The sequence below is a fragment of the Sciurus vulgaris genome (assembly GCF_902686455.1).
Source record: "Sciurus vulgaris genome assembly, chromosome: 8".
NCBI lineage: Eukaryota > Metazoa > Chordata > Mammalia > Rodentia > Sciuridae > Sciurus > Sciurus vulgaris.
The window spans coordinates 120,981,932-120,999,570 of record NC_136468.1 but is presented as its reverse complement, the minus strand read 5'-3'; the positions used below and the strand labels follow the sequence as shown (position 1 = coordinate 120,999,570).

The 17,639-nt window shown below is 39.6% G+C and overlaps 1 protein-coding gene and 1 pseudogene across 3 annotated transcripts in view; both read right to left on the bottom strand.

The window, feature by feature from the left end:
* Positions 1–10,751, bottom strand: part of LOC306667283 (E3 ubiquitin-protein ligase RNF138-like) — a 97,546-nt pseudogene extending 86,795 nt beyond the window's left edge. The window contains exons 1-2 of the transcript XR_013766738.1: positions 10,642–10,751; positions 9,825–10,271 (exon numbers count right to left, since the gene is read on the bottom strand). The product of XR_013766738.1 is annotated as an E3 ubiquitin-protein ligase RNF138-like (transcript). The remainder of the gene's footprint in view (positions 1–9,824; positions 10,272–10,641) is intronic.
* LOC306667255 (immunoglobulin lambda-1 light chain-like) overlaps positions 1–17,639 on the bottom strand; it is a 759,848-nt gene that overhangs the window by 217,656 nt on the left and 524,553 nt on the right. The window lies entirely within an intron of this gene.

Sequence of the window (17,639 nt, the reverse complement as noted above, 5' to 3'; positions counted from 1 at the left end):
TATTTTATCAAATGCTTTTTCTGCATCTATTGAAATAATCATGTGATTCTTGACTTTAAGTCTATTGATATGGTGAATGACATTTATTGATTTCCTGATGTTGAACCAACCTTGCATCCCTGGGATGAAACCCACTTGATCATGGTGCACTATCTTTTTAATATGTTCTTGTATGTGATTTGCTAAAATTTTGTTGAGACTTTTTGGGTTGATGTTCATTAAGTATATTGGTCTGAAATTTTCTTTCCTTGATGAGTCTCTGTCTGGTTTAGGCATCAGTGTGATATTGGCTTCATAGAATGTATTTAGGAGGGTTCCTTCCTCTTCTATTTTATGGAATACCTTGAGAAGTATTGGAATGAGCTCTTCTTTAAAGGTGTTGTAGATCTCGGCTGAGAACCCATCTGGTCCCGGACTTTTCTTTGTTGGTATGCTTTTGATGATCTTCTATTTCATTGCTTGAAATTGATTTATTTAAGTTCTGTATGTCCTCCTCATTCAGTTCAGGTAATTCATATGTCTCTAGAAATTTGTTGATGTCTTTGAGGTTTCCTGTTTGTTGGAGTATAGATTTTCAAAATAGCTTCTAATTATGTTTTGTATTTCACTCGTGTCTGTTGTGATATTTCCTTGTTCATTCCGAATTTTAGTGATTTGGGTTTTCTCTCGTCTTCTCTTTGTTAGTGTGCCTTAAGGTTTATCAATTTTGTTTATTTTTTCAAAGAACCAACAATTTATTTTGTCAATTTTTTGTATTGTTCTTTTGTTTCAATTTCATTGATTTCAGCTCTGAGTTTAACTATTTCCTGTCTTCTACTACTTTTGGTGCTGTTCTGTTCTTCTTTTTCTAGGGCTTTGAGCTGTAGTGTTAGGTCATTTATTTGTTGAGTTTTACTTCTTTTATTAAATGCACTCCATGAAATAAATTTCCCTCTAAGTACTGCTTTCATAGTGTCCCAGAGATTTTGATGTGATGTTTCTTTGTTCTCATTTACCTCTAAGAATTTTTTAATTTCTTCCTAGTATCTTCTGTTATCCATTCATCATATAATAGCATATTGTTTAATCTCCAGATGTTGGAGTAGCTTCTGTGTTTTACTCTTTCATTTATTTCTAACTTCAATCCATTATGATCTGATAGAATACATGGTAGTGTCTCTATCTTCTTGTATTTGCTAACATTAGCTTTGTGGCATAATATATGGTCTATTTTAGAGAGGGATCCATGTGCTGCTGAGAAGAAAGTGTATTCACTCTTGGTTGGATGGTATATTCTATAAATGTCCCTAAGTTTAAATTATTGATTGTGTTATTGAGATCTATGGTTTCTTTGTTCAATTTTTGTCTGCAAGGTCTGTCCAGTGGTGAGAGAGGCGTGTTAAAATCACCTAGTATTATTGTATTATGGTCTATTTGGTTTCTGAAATTGAGAAGGATTTGTTTGACATACATGGATGAGCCACTGTTTGGGGCATAGATGTTTATGATTGTTATATCTTGCTGACCTATGCTTCCCTTAAGCAGTATGAAATGACCTTCTTTATCCCTTCTGACTAACTTTGGCTTGAAGTCCACATTATCGGAAATGAGGATGGATACTCCAGCTTTTTTGCTGAGTCCATGCGCATGGTATGTTTTTCCCCATCCTTTCACCTTTAGTCTATGGGTATCTTTTTCTATGAGGTGAGTCTCTTGCAGGCAACATATTGTTGGGTCTTTCTTTTTAATCCAGTCTGCCAGTCTATGTCTTTTGATTGATGAATTCAGGCCATTAACATTCAGGGTTATTATAGAGATATGATTTGGTTTCCTGGTCATTTGGTTCATTTTTTAAAAGTTTATTTATTCATTTGTTTGACACAACTTGGCTCCTCCTTTATTTGACAATTCCTTTAGGATAATTCCTCCCTTTGCTGATTTGCTTCTTTGTTTTTCATCTCTTCCTCATGGAATATTTTGCTGAGAATGTTCTGTAATGCTGGCTTTCTTTTTGTAAATTCTTTTAGCTTTTGTTTATCATGGAAGGATTTTATTTCATCGTCAAATTTGAAGGTAAGTTTTGCTGGGTATAAGATTTTTGGTTGGCATCCATTTTCTTGCAGGGCTTGAAAAATGTTCCAGGCCCTTCTAGCTTTTAGGGTCTGGATTGAAAAATCTGCTGATATTCTTATTGGTTTCCCCCTGAATATAATTTGGTTCTTTTCTCTGACAGCCTTTAAAATTCTGTCTTTATTTTGTATGTTAGGCATTTTCATTATAATGTGTCTTGGTGTGGGTCTGTTATAATTTTGTGTATTTGGAGTCCTATAAGCCTCTTGAACTTGATTTTCCATTTCATTCTTCAGATTTGGGAAATTTTCTGATATTATTTCATTGAATAGATTGTTCATTCCTTTGGTTTGTTTCTGTAAGCCTTCCTCAATCCCAATAATTCTTAAATTTGCCCTTTTCATGATATCCCATAGTTCTTGTAGATTTTGTTCATGATTCCTTACCATCTTCTCTGTTTGTTCAACTTTGTTTTCAAGGTTAAATATTTTGTCTTCAATGTCTGAGGTTCTGTCTTCCAGGTGTTCTATCCTACTGGATATGCTTTCTATGGAGTTCTTAATTTGGTTTATTGTTTCCTTCATGTCAAGGATTTCTGTTTGGTTTTTTTCAATATCTCTAACTCTTTATTGAAATGATCTTTTGCTTCCTGTGTTTGCTCTTTTAACTGTCGATTGGTGAGATCATTCAATGCCTGCATTTGCTCTTTCATCTCATCGTTTGCTTTCCTGATCATTTTAATTATGTACAATCTTAACTCCTTTTCTGTCATTTCTTCTGCCATGCTGTCATTGGGTTTTATTGATGTAACATCTAGATTTGTTTGCAGCATTTTCTTTCCTTGTTTTCTCATATTGTTCAGGTATCAGTGGACCGCTCAGATATTGCAGATTTCCTTTATTGACTTACAATGTCCCTGAAGATTTCTATATATATCCCGTCTTAGCCTTCAGTAGGCTGAAGTCTTGGAGAAAGTTGATAATGCGGTGCTCCACAAGGAATCTTCGTCTCTAGGAGTGGTGGCCTTCAGGTGGGGTATAATCCCTGCTAGTGGGCAGAGGTGCCTCCACTTGTTGACCAATGGTCATCCAAAGGGAAACTAGGCTGCAGGCTGAGGCAAGGCCTGTTTGGGCCTGTGTCTGTGGTTTTACTGTCCTTGTGGGGAAACCTCACCCGGCAGGGAAGACTCACCCGGTGAGGAGGTCTCACTGGTCAGTTCCCTCCTAGAGGTTCCCTTCAATTTTCAGCTACCGCCTGGGCTGGGCTGCCTTCCGCTGCAAAGTTCCCAGGGGCCCGGCCCTACCTCCTGGGCCTGGGAGCCTCACCCTTCGCAGATGAATCTCCTTAGGCTGCCCCTCCTCAGAGAATCTGCCCGCAGTCCTGGAACCTTCGCTCCGCCCCTAAGCCTGTCTCTGTGTGACTCTTCCACCAAGAAGCCTCCTAGATCCTGGGACCCTGCTCTGCACCTAATCGCCTGGCTATGCGGCCAGGCTCTGAGGAGCCACCTGGGGCCCTGTGCAATCGCTCTGAGTCCCAGAGACCCGCCACACACCTCTTCCTCCAGACAGCCACCCAGTATTCCGGTACGGTCACTAGGAGTCCAAGCAACCCACTGCGTGCCTCCTCCTCCCACCGACCACCCGCAGCCCGGGGCAATCAATCACTCCGAGTCGAAATGACCCTCCCTGTTCCTACTCCTCCTCCAGGTAACCCCCCGGATGTTCAGGAGTGGTCGCTCTGAGTGTCTCTGAATCCACGTAACCCGCTGCACGCGTCCTCTGGGCGACCGCCCGGAGCTCTGGTGCGGCCACTTGAGACCAAGCTACCCACTGTGCTTCTCCTCCAGGCAGCCCCCCTGTGTTCAGGAGCGGTCGCTTTAAGTCCAAACAACTCACCAATCGCCTCCTCCTCTGAGCAGCCACCTGGAGCTCTAGTGCAGTCACTGCGAGTCCAAACGCCCCGCCGTGCTCCTCCACCTCCTCCTCCTTCTCCTCTGGTCAGGCCCCGGTGTTCAGAAGTGGTCTGAGTCCAAACAGCTCGCCACGCCGCCCCTCTCTGGCAACCGCCTGTAGCTCTGGTATAGCCACTCCGAATCCAAGCGGCCACGCTCCTCCTCCTCCTCCTCAGGGCAGGTCCAGTGTTCAGAAGCAGTCGCTCTAAGTCCGAACAGCTCGCCGCGCAGCTTCTCCTCTGGCAACTACCTGTAGCTCTGGTAGAGTCACTCCAAATCCAAGTGGCCGTGCTACTCCTCCTTCTCCTCAGGGAAGGTCCCGGTGTCCTGAGTCCACACAGCTCTCCTCGCCGCTCCTCCCCTAGGCAGCCTCCGGAGTCCCAGTGGTTGCTCTGAGTCCCAGTGCTGTGCTGAGCGGCCTCCTTTACTGCGCTTCCAGTTGTCCGAGTTCACTGCCTCAGCGGGGGGAGGGGCGTCTCGCCGGCAGCTCTACTTCACAAAGTTCCCTGCATTCCGGGACTACGGTACCATCCGGGACTCTTCCCCAATGGGAGAGACTCACCCGGCTGCTTTGAGTTGGTCCCAAGTCTCTCAATATCTCCTCTTTTGAATCCTGAGTCCTGGAGCAACATGAAATGCAGCCACCCTCTAGGCCGCCATCTTGAAAACTCTCTGCATGTTGATTTTATAGCCTCCTATTTTGCTGAATTCATTGATAAGATCTAGAAGTTTTCTGGAGGAGGTTGTTGGATCCTCTAAATATAGAATCATGTCATCCGCAAATAGTGACAGCTGAAGTTCCTCTTTTCCTATTCGTATCCCTTTAATTTCTTTAGTCTGCCTAATTGCTCTGGCTAGAGTTTCGAGGACAATATTGAATAGAAGTGTTGAAAGAGGACATCCCTGTCTTGTTCCCATTTTTAAAGGAAATGGTTTCAGTTTTTCTCCATTAAGAATGATGTTGGCCATGGGCTTAGCATAAATAGCCTTTACGATGTTCAGGTATGTTCCTACTATCCCTATTTTTTCTAGTGTTTTGAGCATGTAGGGGTGTTGTATTTTGTCCAACACTTTTTCTGTGTCAATTAAAATAACCATATGATTCTTAAGTCTATTGACATGATGGATTACATTTATTGATTTACGGATGTTAAACCATCCTTGCATTCCAGGAATGAACCCCACTTGATTGTGGTGCACAGTTTTCTTAATATGTTTTTGGATACGGTTTGCCAATATTTTGTTGAGATCTTTGCATCTATATTCATCAAGGATATTTGTCTAAAATTTTCTTTCCTTGATGTGTCTTTTCCTGGTTTGGGTATGAGGGTGATATTAGCTTCATAGAATGAGTTTGGTGATATTAGCTTCATAGAATTCCTTTTCTGTTTCCTGGAATACTTTGAGAAGTATTGGAATGAGTTCTTCTTTCAAGTCTTGTAGAACTCGGCTTAGAATCCATCTGGTCCTGGGCTTTTCTTGGATGGTAGATTTTTAATAGCTTCTTCTATTTCATTGCTTGATATTGATCTGTTTAAATCGTGTATGTCCTCCTGGTTCAGTTTGGGAGGAGCATATGTCTCGAGAAATTTGTCAATGTCTTCAGTACTTTCTACTTTGTTGGAATACAGATTTTCAGAGTAGCTTCTCATTATGTTCTGAATCTCAGTGGTGTCTTTTGTGATATTTCCTTTTTCATCACGAATTTGAGTAATTTGAGTTTTCTCTCTCTTTCTCTTTGTTAGTGTGGCTAAGGGTTTGTGTATTTTGTTTACTTTTTCAAAGAACCAACTTTTTGTTTTGTCAATTTTTTGAATTGTTTTTTTCGTTTCAATTTCATTGATTTCAGCTCTGATTTTAATTATTTCCTGTCTTCTACTAATTTGCTGTTATTGTGTTCTTCTTTCTCTAGGGCTTTGAGCTGTAACGTTAGGTCATTTAGTTGTTGACTTTTCATTCTTTTCTGGAATGCGCTCCATGCAATGAATTTTCCTCTTAGTACTGCTTTCATAGTGTCCCAGAAATTTTTGTATGTTGTATCGTCTTTCTCATTGACCTCTAAGAATTTTTTTATCTCCTCCTTGATGTTTTTTGTTATCCATGTTCCATTCAATAGCATATTATTTAGTCTAAAGGTGTTGGAGTAATTTCTGTTTTTTATTTTATCATTGATTACTATTATCAGTCCATTATGATCTGAGAGAACACAAGGCAGTATGTCTATTTTTTTGCATTTCCTAAGGGCTGCTTTGTGGCATAACATATGGTCTATTTTCAAGAAGGTTCCATGTACTGCTGAGAAGAAAGTGAATCTGCTCATTGATGGATGGAATATTCTATATATGTGTATTAAGTCTAGGTTACTGATTGTGTTATTGAGTTCTATGCTTTCTTTGGTTGGTTTTTGTTTGGAAGATCTATCTAGTGGTGACAGTGGTGCATTAAAGTCACCCAGAATTATTGTGTTGTGGTCAGTATAATTCCTGAAATTAGTAGAAATTTTTTGATGTACAGGGATGCACCCTTGTTTGGGGCATAAATATTTACTATCGTTATGTCTTCCTGATTTATGGTTCCCTTAAGCAGTATGTAATGTCCTTCTTTATCCCTTATGGCTAACTTTGTCTTGAAGTCCGCTTTATCTGATATAAAGATGGACACCCCCACTTTTTTACTGAGTCCATGTGCATGGTAGGTTTTTCCCCATCCTTTCACCTTTAGTCTGTGGATGTCTTTTTCTACGAGGTGAGTCTCTTGCAGGCAGCATATTGTTGGGACTTTCTTTTAATCTATTCTGCCAGTCTATGTCTTTTGATTGATGAGGTTAGGCCATTAACGTTCAGGGTTATTATTGAGATACGATTTGTATTCCCAGTCATTTGGCTTATTTTGGTGTTTAAGTTGTCTTGGTTTCTCCTTTGAGTGCTTTTTCTCTAAGGTAGTTCCTCCCGTTGCTTACCTCCATTGTTGTTTTTCATTTCCTCCTCATGGAATATTTTGTTGAGAACATTCTGTAGCACAGGCTTTCTATTTGTAAATTCTTTTAACTTTTGTTTATCATGGAAGGATTTTATTTCATCTTCAAATCTGAAGGTTAGTTTTGCTGGGTATAGGTTTCTTGGTTGCCAACCGTGTTGTTTCAGAGCTTGAAATATGTTGTTCCAGGTCCTTCCTTCTAGGATTTAGAGTCTGGGTTGAGAAGTCTGCTGCTATCCGTATTGGTTTTCCCCTATAAGTAATTGGATGCTTTTCTCTCACGGCCTTCAAAATCCTATCTTTATTTTGAATGTTAGGCATTTTCATTCTAATGTGCCTTGGTGTGGACCTGTTGTGAATCTGTGCATTTGGTGTTCTGTAAGCCTCTTGTATTTGAGTTTCCATTTCATTCTTCAGGTTTGGGAAATTTCCTGCTATTTTTTCATTGAATAGGTTGTTCATTCCTTTGGTTTGTATCTCTGTGCCTTCCTCAATCCCAATAATTCTTAAATTTGGTCTTTTCATGATATCTCATAGTTCTTGGAGACTCTGTTCATTTTTTCCTACCATCTTCTCTGTTTGGGTGACTTTATTTTCAAGATTAAATGTTTTGTCTTCATTGTCTGAGGTTCTGTCTTCCAAGTGGTCTAGTCTTTTGTTGATGATTTCCATTGAGTTTTTTTTTTTCTTTTGGAGAAACCACTTTTAATTGAAAAATAAAGCAATGCATCTCAAATAAGACCCTGTTTAAACAAGGAACATAAAGTGTAATATCTTGAGGGAAAAGGCTTTCCTAAGTGGTATTGTGAAATTTAGGTATCAGTATTAATACAGTTTCCCTCCTTTATCCTGACAAATATTTAAAATAAGAACTTTTCCTCATGAACCTAATTTCCATGAATTAAATGTGTACAGGCTTATCCCTATTTTCAACCCACTGACAAAAGGAGGGGAGTTTTTAAACAATTATTTACACACTTGAGTTCCCAGAGAAAAGCAAATACCAGAGTAAATATTTTCCTTATGAAGCATCTTATATGTAAAACACACTAGACTATTAACATTTAACTCATTCACAAAATTTCAAAACACAATTCACCAAGATCACTTCTACAACAACTTTCCTTTAAAGAAGTTTGCAAATTTCAGAATGGTTTAGGTTGACATATCAGAAATATTGAACTTTGAAAGAAACTACTACTAAAGTTATTGCTTTAAACTGGAAAAAAAAAACTATGGTCAAAGTACCTTTCTAAAAAGAACTCATACAGTTGTTCTTAAAATTATACTCATGTTAACTGCAGAGAAAATGTTAAAGCATATAGTAAATATCACTCTTAGAATAACAGAACAAAGGCATTCAGATGTATGGCTTTTTGTGTGATTGTTATTACTATCTATAAATAAAGTCATTGGTGTTTGAAAAATGTTTTTACAAAACTTCACGTCCAAAATTAACATTTTTATTAAATCAAGTTTAAAAAAATGTTCACTGTAGAAAAGTCAACTAGGATTTTAAGAAAACCAAAATATACCTTTTTATACAATATATGTATATATTAGCAGCAAATTACTGAGATTTTGATCTTTTAGTAATTTTAAAGAAAGCATAAACATTGTATATTAGTATGAAATGTCAGAGAATTAACTTTATCCTTTTTTTCCTGTGATTTTTGCCCTTCTATAAAATCCTTTATGATTCCAATTACAGAATATTAAGAACAAACTTAGCTTTGACTACAAAGTAGTGAAACTTTGGCTGGCAAAATCTATTTTCACTACATCATAGCCATGCATTATTTTTGAGAATAAGAAATGAGCACCATAACAACAGGTAATTGTGTGTAAACTCAATTTTTAAGGTGTAATAGCAACCAACTTATACCACTTAGCATTTGACTGCTTTTAAATAATTTGGTGATATACAAAATTTTAATCAAATCAGATAATTCAATTCTATATTGCTTGCTCATTTTTAAATCCTTAATAAAAATTATGCATAACCTGACAATCTGCATGCAAAGATATCTATGTATATGTGTATTATGTATATATATACAAAAGTGTATGTACATACATATCTTTACCTTTGAATTTCTTTAAATTTCTCATTTAAGTATATCTGTAGAATATAATATCACCAACTGAAAGTTTCTACTAAATTTCATCTTAGCTAGTGAGAAACACTGGCCATTGAAAATTGTGTGGTAAACCACTGTTATTCAGCTTAGTACTTCAGCTTACAAATTAGTCAAACAAACAAGATTGAATTACCAACTGTCCAAAAGAAATAAAATTTTCTCTTGATATTTCCTTCTAATAGCAAAAAGGAAATGTTTTTACAATAAACTTTTACTTTTTAAAGAGTTAAAATTGTTAAGGAAATTTCATTAGTCTTCAAAAATACTAAAAGTTATATAAATACAATTTTCTTATAGATGAATACTTCAGCTATAATCTGTGTTTAAAAAATTTCCTTTGGATTCTTCCATTTAGCACTTCAAGTTCTCATTCTGCAACTCTGACAACTGGCTCAGACTTGTTAAGTTTATATCAATCACGTCTTTCAGAGTTTGCTACTGTGTGATACCTGTGTACAATAAATAGAAGAAACTGCACCAAATTTCAAAAACAACATAATAATGAAAAACTCAAAAATATGTAATATAAAAAAGATAAAATAAAACAGGTATTCCCTTTTCACTACTACCTTAGTGAAATACTATCCTTTTTATCCTTTTAAAGTAATGTCATAACTGTCATTTTTTAACTTGTCAAAGGATAAAGTTTTTGGGTGGCCCAACCTTTATTTTTCAATTAAAAAATTTAAAATAATAGGCTGAATTACTTTTATTAATATACACATCAAGTTGCTGAAACGGTGACTTCATGTAGTTTTGCCTTAAAGATGGCACTTGCAGGTACAAAGATGCAGAGATGTCTACAGGCTTCAGATGTTTACTTGAAAAGATTCTTCAATGGCAGTTTGATATTGGGTTTCTTCATCTAGTTGAAGATTCACAAATTCTCCATAATCAAACTGATGTCTTTGATTTAGATGACTAACAAAATTTCTAGTAATCTGGCTAGAATCTCCCCACAAGGAAGAGACACACAAATAGGACATGTCACAGGAACTATGTGAAACAGGTGGTTACTGTTACAGTGATCAAGTAAACGCTGTCTGGTAAAATTTGACTCTTGACACAAGGGACACTTAAAGGTGGGATGCCCAGAACTTGTACTCTGTTGGTAAGTTTCTGTGTTATCAGATGTGGACGTTTCACTCCTATTACTATTCCCTACCGAATCCTGAGATATCTGAAAGTTTGGAATGAGAGAAGAAACACCATATTCATCCTGATACTTCTTACAAGATTTATAACGATGTCTCATGCGATAGAATTTAATCTGTTTTGCACAGCATCTATGGCTACCACAAAACTTCCTCATGATATTTTCAAGGTCTAAGGCCCGTTCTGGACACGCTCTTTCACTTCTAGTCATATTTCCATGACATAGGGGACCATGTATTCCACTTTGTCTCATTGCAGTCAGGAAACATTTTCTACAGAAACTCCACTCTTGTAGTAACCGAGTAATAATGAACAGAAGGGTAACAGAAAGGGAAACTATCACTTCAATATCCAGAAATCCTGTCAGTTATGTGCTGACAGGCCGCGGTCCACACGGGCGTTTTGAGCACCTCCTGACAGACCGGGCAGTAGAAATCATCTTCAGTGTAGGACGTGGCCGCGGACAGCTCCTCGGCCATGACGGGGCAGAAGAACTAGACGATGGCGGCGGCAGTGGTCGAGGTGGCGGTGGCAGCCCAGGGCCAACTCCCTGCATGGACGGTGGCGGGCGAGGGGAATCCTCCATTGAGTGTTTTATTTGGTTTATTGTCTCCTTCATGTCAAGGATTTCCGTTTTTTTTTGAATCTTTCTTTGTTGAAATGATCTTTTCCTTCCTGCAGGTGCTCTGTCCGTTTATTGGTATTATCATTCATTGCCTGCATTTGCTCTCTTATCTCATCCTTTGCTTCATGAATCATCTTAATCATGTATAATCTGAAGTCCTTTTCTGACATTTCTTCTAACATACTGTCATTGGATTCTATTAATATAGAATCTAGATTTGTTTGGATCGTTTTCTTCCCTTGGTTTTTCATGTTGTTCATGTATCTTCTCCCCTAGCAGTGCAGATCTGGGATTATTGCAGATTTCCCCCTATAGGCTTATAGTGGCCCTGTAGGTTTCCAAAAACCTTTCTTTAAGGGGAGATCAATATTAGCAGTGCCCAATTCAGACACTATACAATTCTAGACCAAATATCCCTGACAATGAGCTTCAAGCATCCAGCAGGCGTCTCAGGATGGGTTTTGCCCCACTTAAAGATCGGAACTTCGGCTCCTAGGATTATCCAAAATGGCTGCTCTGGCTTGGAAATGTGTTGGCAAATGGGGAGCTGCAGCTCAGGGTGTGGCTGTGGTCAGCAGGAGGTCCTGGAGGCGGGATGTGGTTGGTCAGGCATGGGTCTTGGAGGTAGGGTGTGTTTGGTGTGGTTGTGGGATCCTGGAGGCTGGTTGCAGTCAGTCAGTCTGGGGTCCCGGTGATAAGGCACAGTCAGTTGGTCTGGGGGTCCTGGCGGCAGGGAGCAGTCAGTGGATGTGAGGGCCCCAGAGTCAGGGAGTGATTGGTCCGGCTGAGGGATCCTGGAGATGGGGCTCAGTCAGTCCAGCCAGGGGTCCTACAGGGCCTGGCTGTTATCTCAAAATGGCAGCAGCCACGTGTAAACAAACCTGTAGGAACTGTAACAGTGAACTTCCAGGCAGCTGGTGCTCCACTGGTGGTCTGCGATCAGTTTCCTGACTGTCCTAGGACGATTGGGAGGTGAGCCTCGTGCATTGGGTGATGGATAGGTGTAAGGCAGGTGATGGACAGGTGAGAGGCAGGCAAATGGCGGATGATAGGTGCCTGCCAGTGAGCAACCCGCACTCAAGGAAGGCGTCGATAAGCTGGCAGATTGCAGGTGATCACAGCAGACAAATGGGGTAAACAGCAGGGGATCGATAAGCAGCAAAAACTGCCTTACCAAGAAACAGATATCCTCTGCTTGAAACCGGAGTTACAGAGCGACAAGCAATGCAGCTTCCCTCTAGTCTGCCATCTTAGATCTCCTAAAACCCAATTTTTAAGACTAATTGTTCTAAAGAATAAAACCAGAGTCCGATTGGCCTGTCGGTGACTTTGTCTTCCTCACACAGGGAACCAGTTGTTACTCCCTGTCGGGCAACAAGGTCTGATGTACCTCCTCAGGGCCCGCCTGAGGAGAATATGGGGCCGAGCAGGATGATGAGTGTCGTTGGCAAAGGAAACCCACCAGAGCCAGGAGGTCTGTCAGTGCACGAGGCACAGCAGGAATCTCAACTTTATTGTATGAGTCAGGGGTATATATGGCCAAGGGCCCAGTGGCCTTGTGGCAGGAAGCCACCTCCTTAGCCAGAACTGTGCGTGTGTAACACCTAGGTGAGCCTGGAGAGCGATCCAGAGCCTGGAGAGCGGTTCCAGGGCCTGGAGAGCGGTTCCAGTATTTTTAAAAAGATGAATATCTGAGCTAATATTGCAGAACCTTTATTTTATACGCCCTTCACAAAGGTTTGAAACAAGGTCCATCCATTGTGTGTCACATTATTGGGCAAACTGTTCAAGTATTTTTTACAACTTGCGGTATGGAAGAAAATCATTAAGGATGTAAAAGTCACACCCGCCTATTTGCTGTAAACATGTAATGGAATTGAAGATAAAAGTGTAGTTCATTGAAACAAATGAACAAAAATACTTTTACTATACAAGGGTGCTGGTGCAGAATATATGTGTGTGTGTGTGTATACGTGTGTATGTGTTGTTTATACATATATACATATATACATATATATGTGTGTGTGTATGTGTGTGTGTATACATATATACATATATATATGTGAAATATAACATTTTATACTTTCAAGTGTTTTGAAAGAAGAACAAAAAAATTTTATTTCATTAAATGATATTTCTGGTGGTTGCCAAGAAACAAAGGACCAAAAGCACATTTTTATCTTTTTTCAAATTTTTGACATATTGGAAAAAATCTAAAGAAAACAAAGTGCCTCATTTTCTTTTATGTTCATGTAGCAAGTATCTGGTAAGATCAGCTCCTCCCTCAGAATAAAGGTTAATGCATGTGACTCTGTCATCCAGTATGTGAAAGAAGATATGAGGGGAACAAATGGGTTGAGGCTTTGAATTACATGATTTATGCCACATTACCTTAATGCAAATTTGTCAAATTTGATACTGTAAAAATCACTGATAACTGTTCTAATATCTGACTTGTTATTTTTAAAAAACATCACAATTGACTACTTTTGGTTGTAACAATCTTCAATGTCAACCCAAAGGAATCTGAGATAATAATTCTGTGTGACCAAAACACCAACTGACAGACAGAACCAGAGCTTTATTCTATTCAGAGGAGGGGGTTCTGTTGGTTTTGTTGTTGTTCTAGTATTTTTTTTATGTGTACTGGAGATAATAGTATACCTAGACAAAGTTTTTCACAAATACGATTTTTTTCTTTTTTAACTTCCACTTTGTAAAACAGTGGTCAGCCAGAAAAGCAGTTGGCACCTTCATGGTGAACTCTCCCTGGTCTTGTCTCACTTGGAACCATTTTCAGATTATTTACTCTGCAATAGACAGTTGTTGCTTGTATCTGCTAGTTTTGCTTTAATGTGCCACTGCTCTTTGGGCTACACATGCCGTTGTTTTGATCTATTTACAATAAAAGCTGTGCCATTATGATTTCCATTTTGTTTGTTTGGTTGGATAAATTTGTAACACTGAAACACTTGATGTGACAGTTGAAAATGATACCAGCATTTGATCCAGCTTCATCTAAAAACAACTTAACATTTTCGATGTTTATCAAAGGTCTTTTATGGAAAAATACATGTTTGAAATAACAGATGTGTGACATTTGTGAGTAATGTTGGCTCTGAACAAATTTTGAAAACAGTTGAAAAAATATTGAATCAACTGAAAAGAAGCATGAATTTTGAAATGTGAATGACTTGGTATTATAATTCTTTACTGAATTTATTTCTTATTAATTATATTTTAAGACATTATTTTTCACACAATATTATTTACTTTTTAGCATGGATATACTGGAGTGTCCCGTGTGTTACCATAGAACTGACATGCATTTTTTGTCTAGTTTTTATTTTAATAGTTTTCATGCTGTATAACCTATTGGTTATGAGAAACATGTAAAATAATGTATTTACAGCCACTGTTACATGTTTATAGTGTTTAAATTTCTATCTTGTTTTATATGTATGTTATATACCATTGAAAAAGAGTTCTTTTCATGATTGAGAAAAGGATAGAAAATGCAAAACCACAATTTTGAAACTTGCCAATTGCTTTGCAGTACTTTATTATATTGGGTGTCTTGGGAATTAGTTAGCTAATGAATGAGTAAATTTCATACTTGTGGGTTTTAGATGGGATTTTACATCACTTGCAATTTAATTTTTTATTTCTTTGCTGTTTATATTAACCCACAGCATTATTATAATGAATGATATAATACCAACCTAAAATAACAACAAAATACAGGAAAATGAGGGTTATTGGAGGAGAAGACTGATGTGATGGGAGTCACTAAGGTAACTGCTTTGTAATTCATCAACATCTACCTCAGGACATCTTCCTCTGTTTACTGTGTTTTCCTGTGATGTGTTTTATTTTATAGAATGAGTTTAAGCAACTGTTATCAAGTAAACAAAATTTAATATAAATTAAAACCAACATCAAACACTAAATAGCAACGTTAAACTCATTTAACAAAGTAAACATAAATCTGTACAGTTCTATACAATGTAGACTATTATCCCTGTGGAAGAGAAAAGCCACAAGGCAGCTGCTGCTCCTCCTCCTGCCGGCTGATTGCAGCTTCTCTAAACTGCAAACTTCACCTCAGAAGCTGGGACGCCAGGACCAGAAATCACTGTCTGCCCAGGGGTCCCTGTAGCAATCTGCAACACAGAACCGGGTGCAGGGTCACATGGAAGGAGTTTCTGGCCACCGAACCAGTGGCATGGACCACAATTTTCCTCAGGTTGTGCAAGGTGACTTTGGGCCCTGATCTACCCTGGGATCTGGTTGAGGAAAACTGAGGCTGGTCTGCTGCCCTCAGGAAAGGGTGTTGTCTATGGGCAGAGAATGTCTATGAATGTCCTCCAGGAGCAACTTCCCATGGACATTCATCTTCAGAACCTTCAGAGGCTGCTCCCTAGAGAGTGAACATGAGGCAGAGGAAAGGGTTCTCTAGGGAAGTTGGGTGAGAAGGTTGAGTAGCACACATCTGGGCCCCCTGAGGGGCAGCAGGTGTGCTGACACAGGCTGGAGCAAGGACCCTGCTCCTCCACCCTACCTCCTCTGCAGCTTCATCCTCAGACAGCTTCCTGCACTGATTTTAACCCTACTTGTACCTCCCCTTGCAGGGTAATGGTCACATGCAATAGTGGCCACTTCAGTGCTCTCCTTGCTTTTGCTGGATTGCATAAAGTGCAAGAAAGTGAAGAAAGCAGTGGAGAATATGTGCACTTATTTGACTCCTGCTCTCCCTCCCATTCTCTCCACACTCACATCTCCTATTCCTGTCCTTCTTTGTCTCCTTTTCCTGCCTTGAGCTCACATTTTGAATCAGGACAGGATCCCTGGAACCAGATTCCTTTTGGAAGAACTGCTTTCTAACTGTGCAAATTGACATATGAAAGAAGGGTACGTTCATGCATGCTGAGACCCAACAGGGGTAGGAGAACCCAGGTGTGCAGTGGTGGCTACAGCAGAGCTAGTCCTTTTGGGTCCTATGTACCAGAGGAGAACTCAGTTTTTCTGATCCCACCCACTCATGTTCAATGCATGGCCTTTCAGGTGCGCTTAGCATGATTGAGTGGTGCAGCCTGAGGTCATAAAGCAGGGCAAGACTAAGAAAGTTAGTGCAGAGAGAATTATGAGACATTGAAGATCCAAGGACTTTAAAGATGTGTATGAGAAAGTTCCCCTTAGAAGAGTCATACAAAGTGGGAAAGAGGAAACATGGAAGAGCTACAAGGAGTTTATAAAAAAGAAAGGATGAAAAAGAGACATCTATAGGAAATAAATTACTTTCACATTTCTGGTCGCATTGTCCTCCTCCTCTTCCTCAGTATCTGTAAAGTTGCCTTCAGCATGGACAAGAGCAGTGATGGTGATGATGTGGCCTTGGAAAAAGGAAAGGAAGAGTAAAGTCAAGGTGGGAACTTGAGTTGCTGCTGCTCCTGGTGTTCTGTAGCCCAAAGTCAAAGCTCTCCATTCTTCTCTCGTCTGCCCTCCTGTCTCCTGGCTTCCATCACCTCACCTTGCAATGAGGAATAGGTCTAGGATCCTAAGCACTGGTCTCCAATTCACATTGTCCCACCGTCTTCATTGAATAGAGAGCACTGAAGTGGCCACTAGTGCATGTGACCATGACCATGCAAGGGGAGGTACAATTAGGGTTAAAATCAATGCAGAAAGTTGTCTGATTAAGTTGTCCTCAGGTAGGGAGGTCGGTCTCATTATGTTCCTCCAATAGGTATCCACTCTTTCCCTGACTTTCTGGACATCAACCTCTTGAACACAAGCAAATTCAGATTTTCCTCCTAGTCCCAGGGTGTGAGAATTAAATGAGAACTGGAGGGGAGAAACATGTTCAAGGTTGAACCTCTCCCCACTCTTTACACGAGAACCCAGACGCCTGTCTGATATAGATTTCTTTAAGTCCCCCATATTTAGGAGTGCCTTCTAAAACAGGAGTAGACAATAAACAAAAGAGAAAGTGCTGCTATAAAACCAGAACATGCAGACGGGAATTTGACTCCTTTCATACTGCTTAACACAGATGAGAACAACTCTGACTACATGTTCACAAGATGCCTCTAGGAAAGTGTGTCCCACTAGATTTCTTCCATTGTGGGTCAAACCCAAAGCCCAGATCTAAATTCTTTCTTTCATGATTTCTAAGAAGTGTCCACCAATGACAGCCAAGCTGTTGGATGCTTAGTGGAGGCAAATTCAGGACAGAGTGGGTCTTATAGGGAGGATTATGTGTCACTAGCAAAGAAAAAGTTGTCCTCTTATCAACAGTATGTTCAAGACAGTAGATCTACTAACTCTCATTCCTACATCATTAAAGTATGAAAGTAATACATTTTTTCAGTTGACTCCTATTTCAGACCCATTCCTCATTTTCCACATAATAGGGGGACCGAACCCCTACCAGGAAACCTTTCCTTTTGGGTCACACCAAGAAGACAGTTCCCTACCTGTAGGCTCTTCATCTTCACTGCTCGAGTCCCATGCTTGGCTGTACATCCCACCTTTAGAGACAAACATCAGCAACAGACTTAACTAAGAGTGTCTCATGCTTTCTTCTTCACCAATTCAGATCATGAGGAGTGCTAGGGTTGGATGTTGTTGTCCCCTACAGGATTATGTGGTTGAGGCTTGGTCCTCAATGTGGCCATAATGAGAGTTGTGAAACTTGTTGGAAGAGAGGTCTGGGTGAAGGTAGGAAGGTCACTTGAGGGCC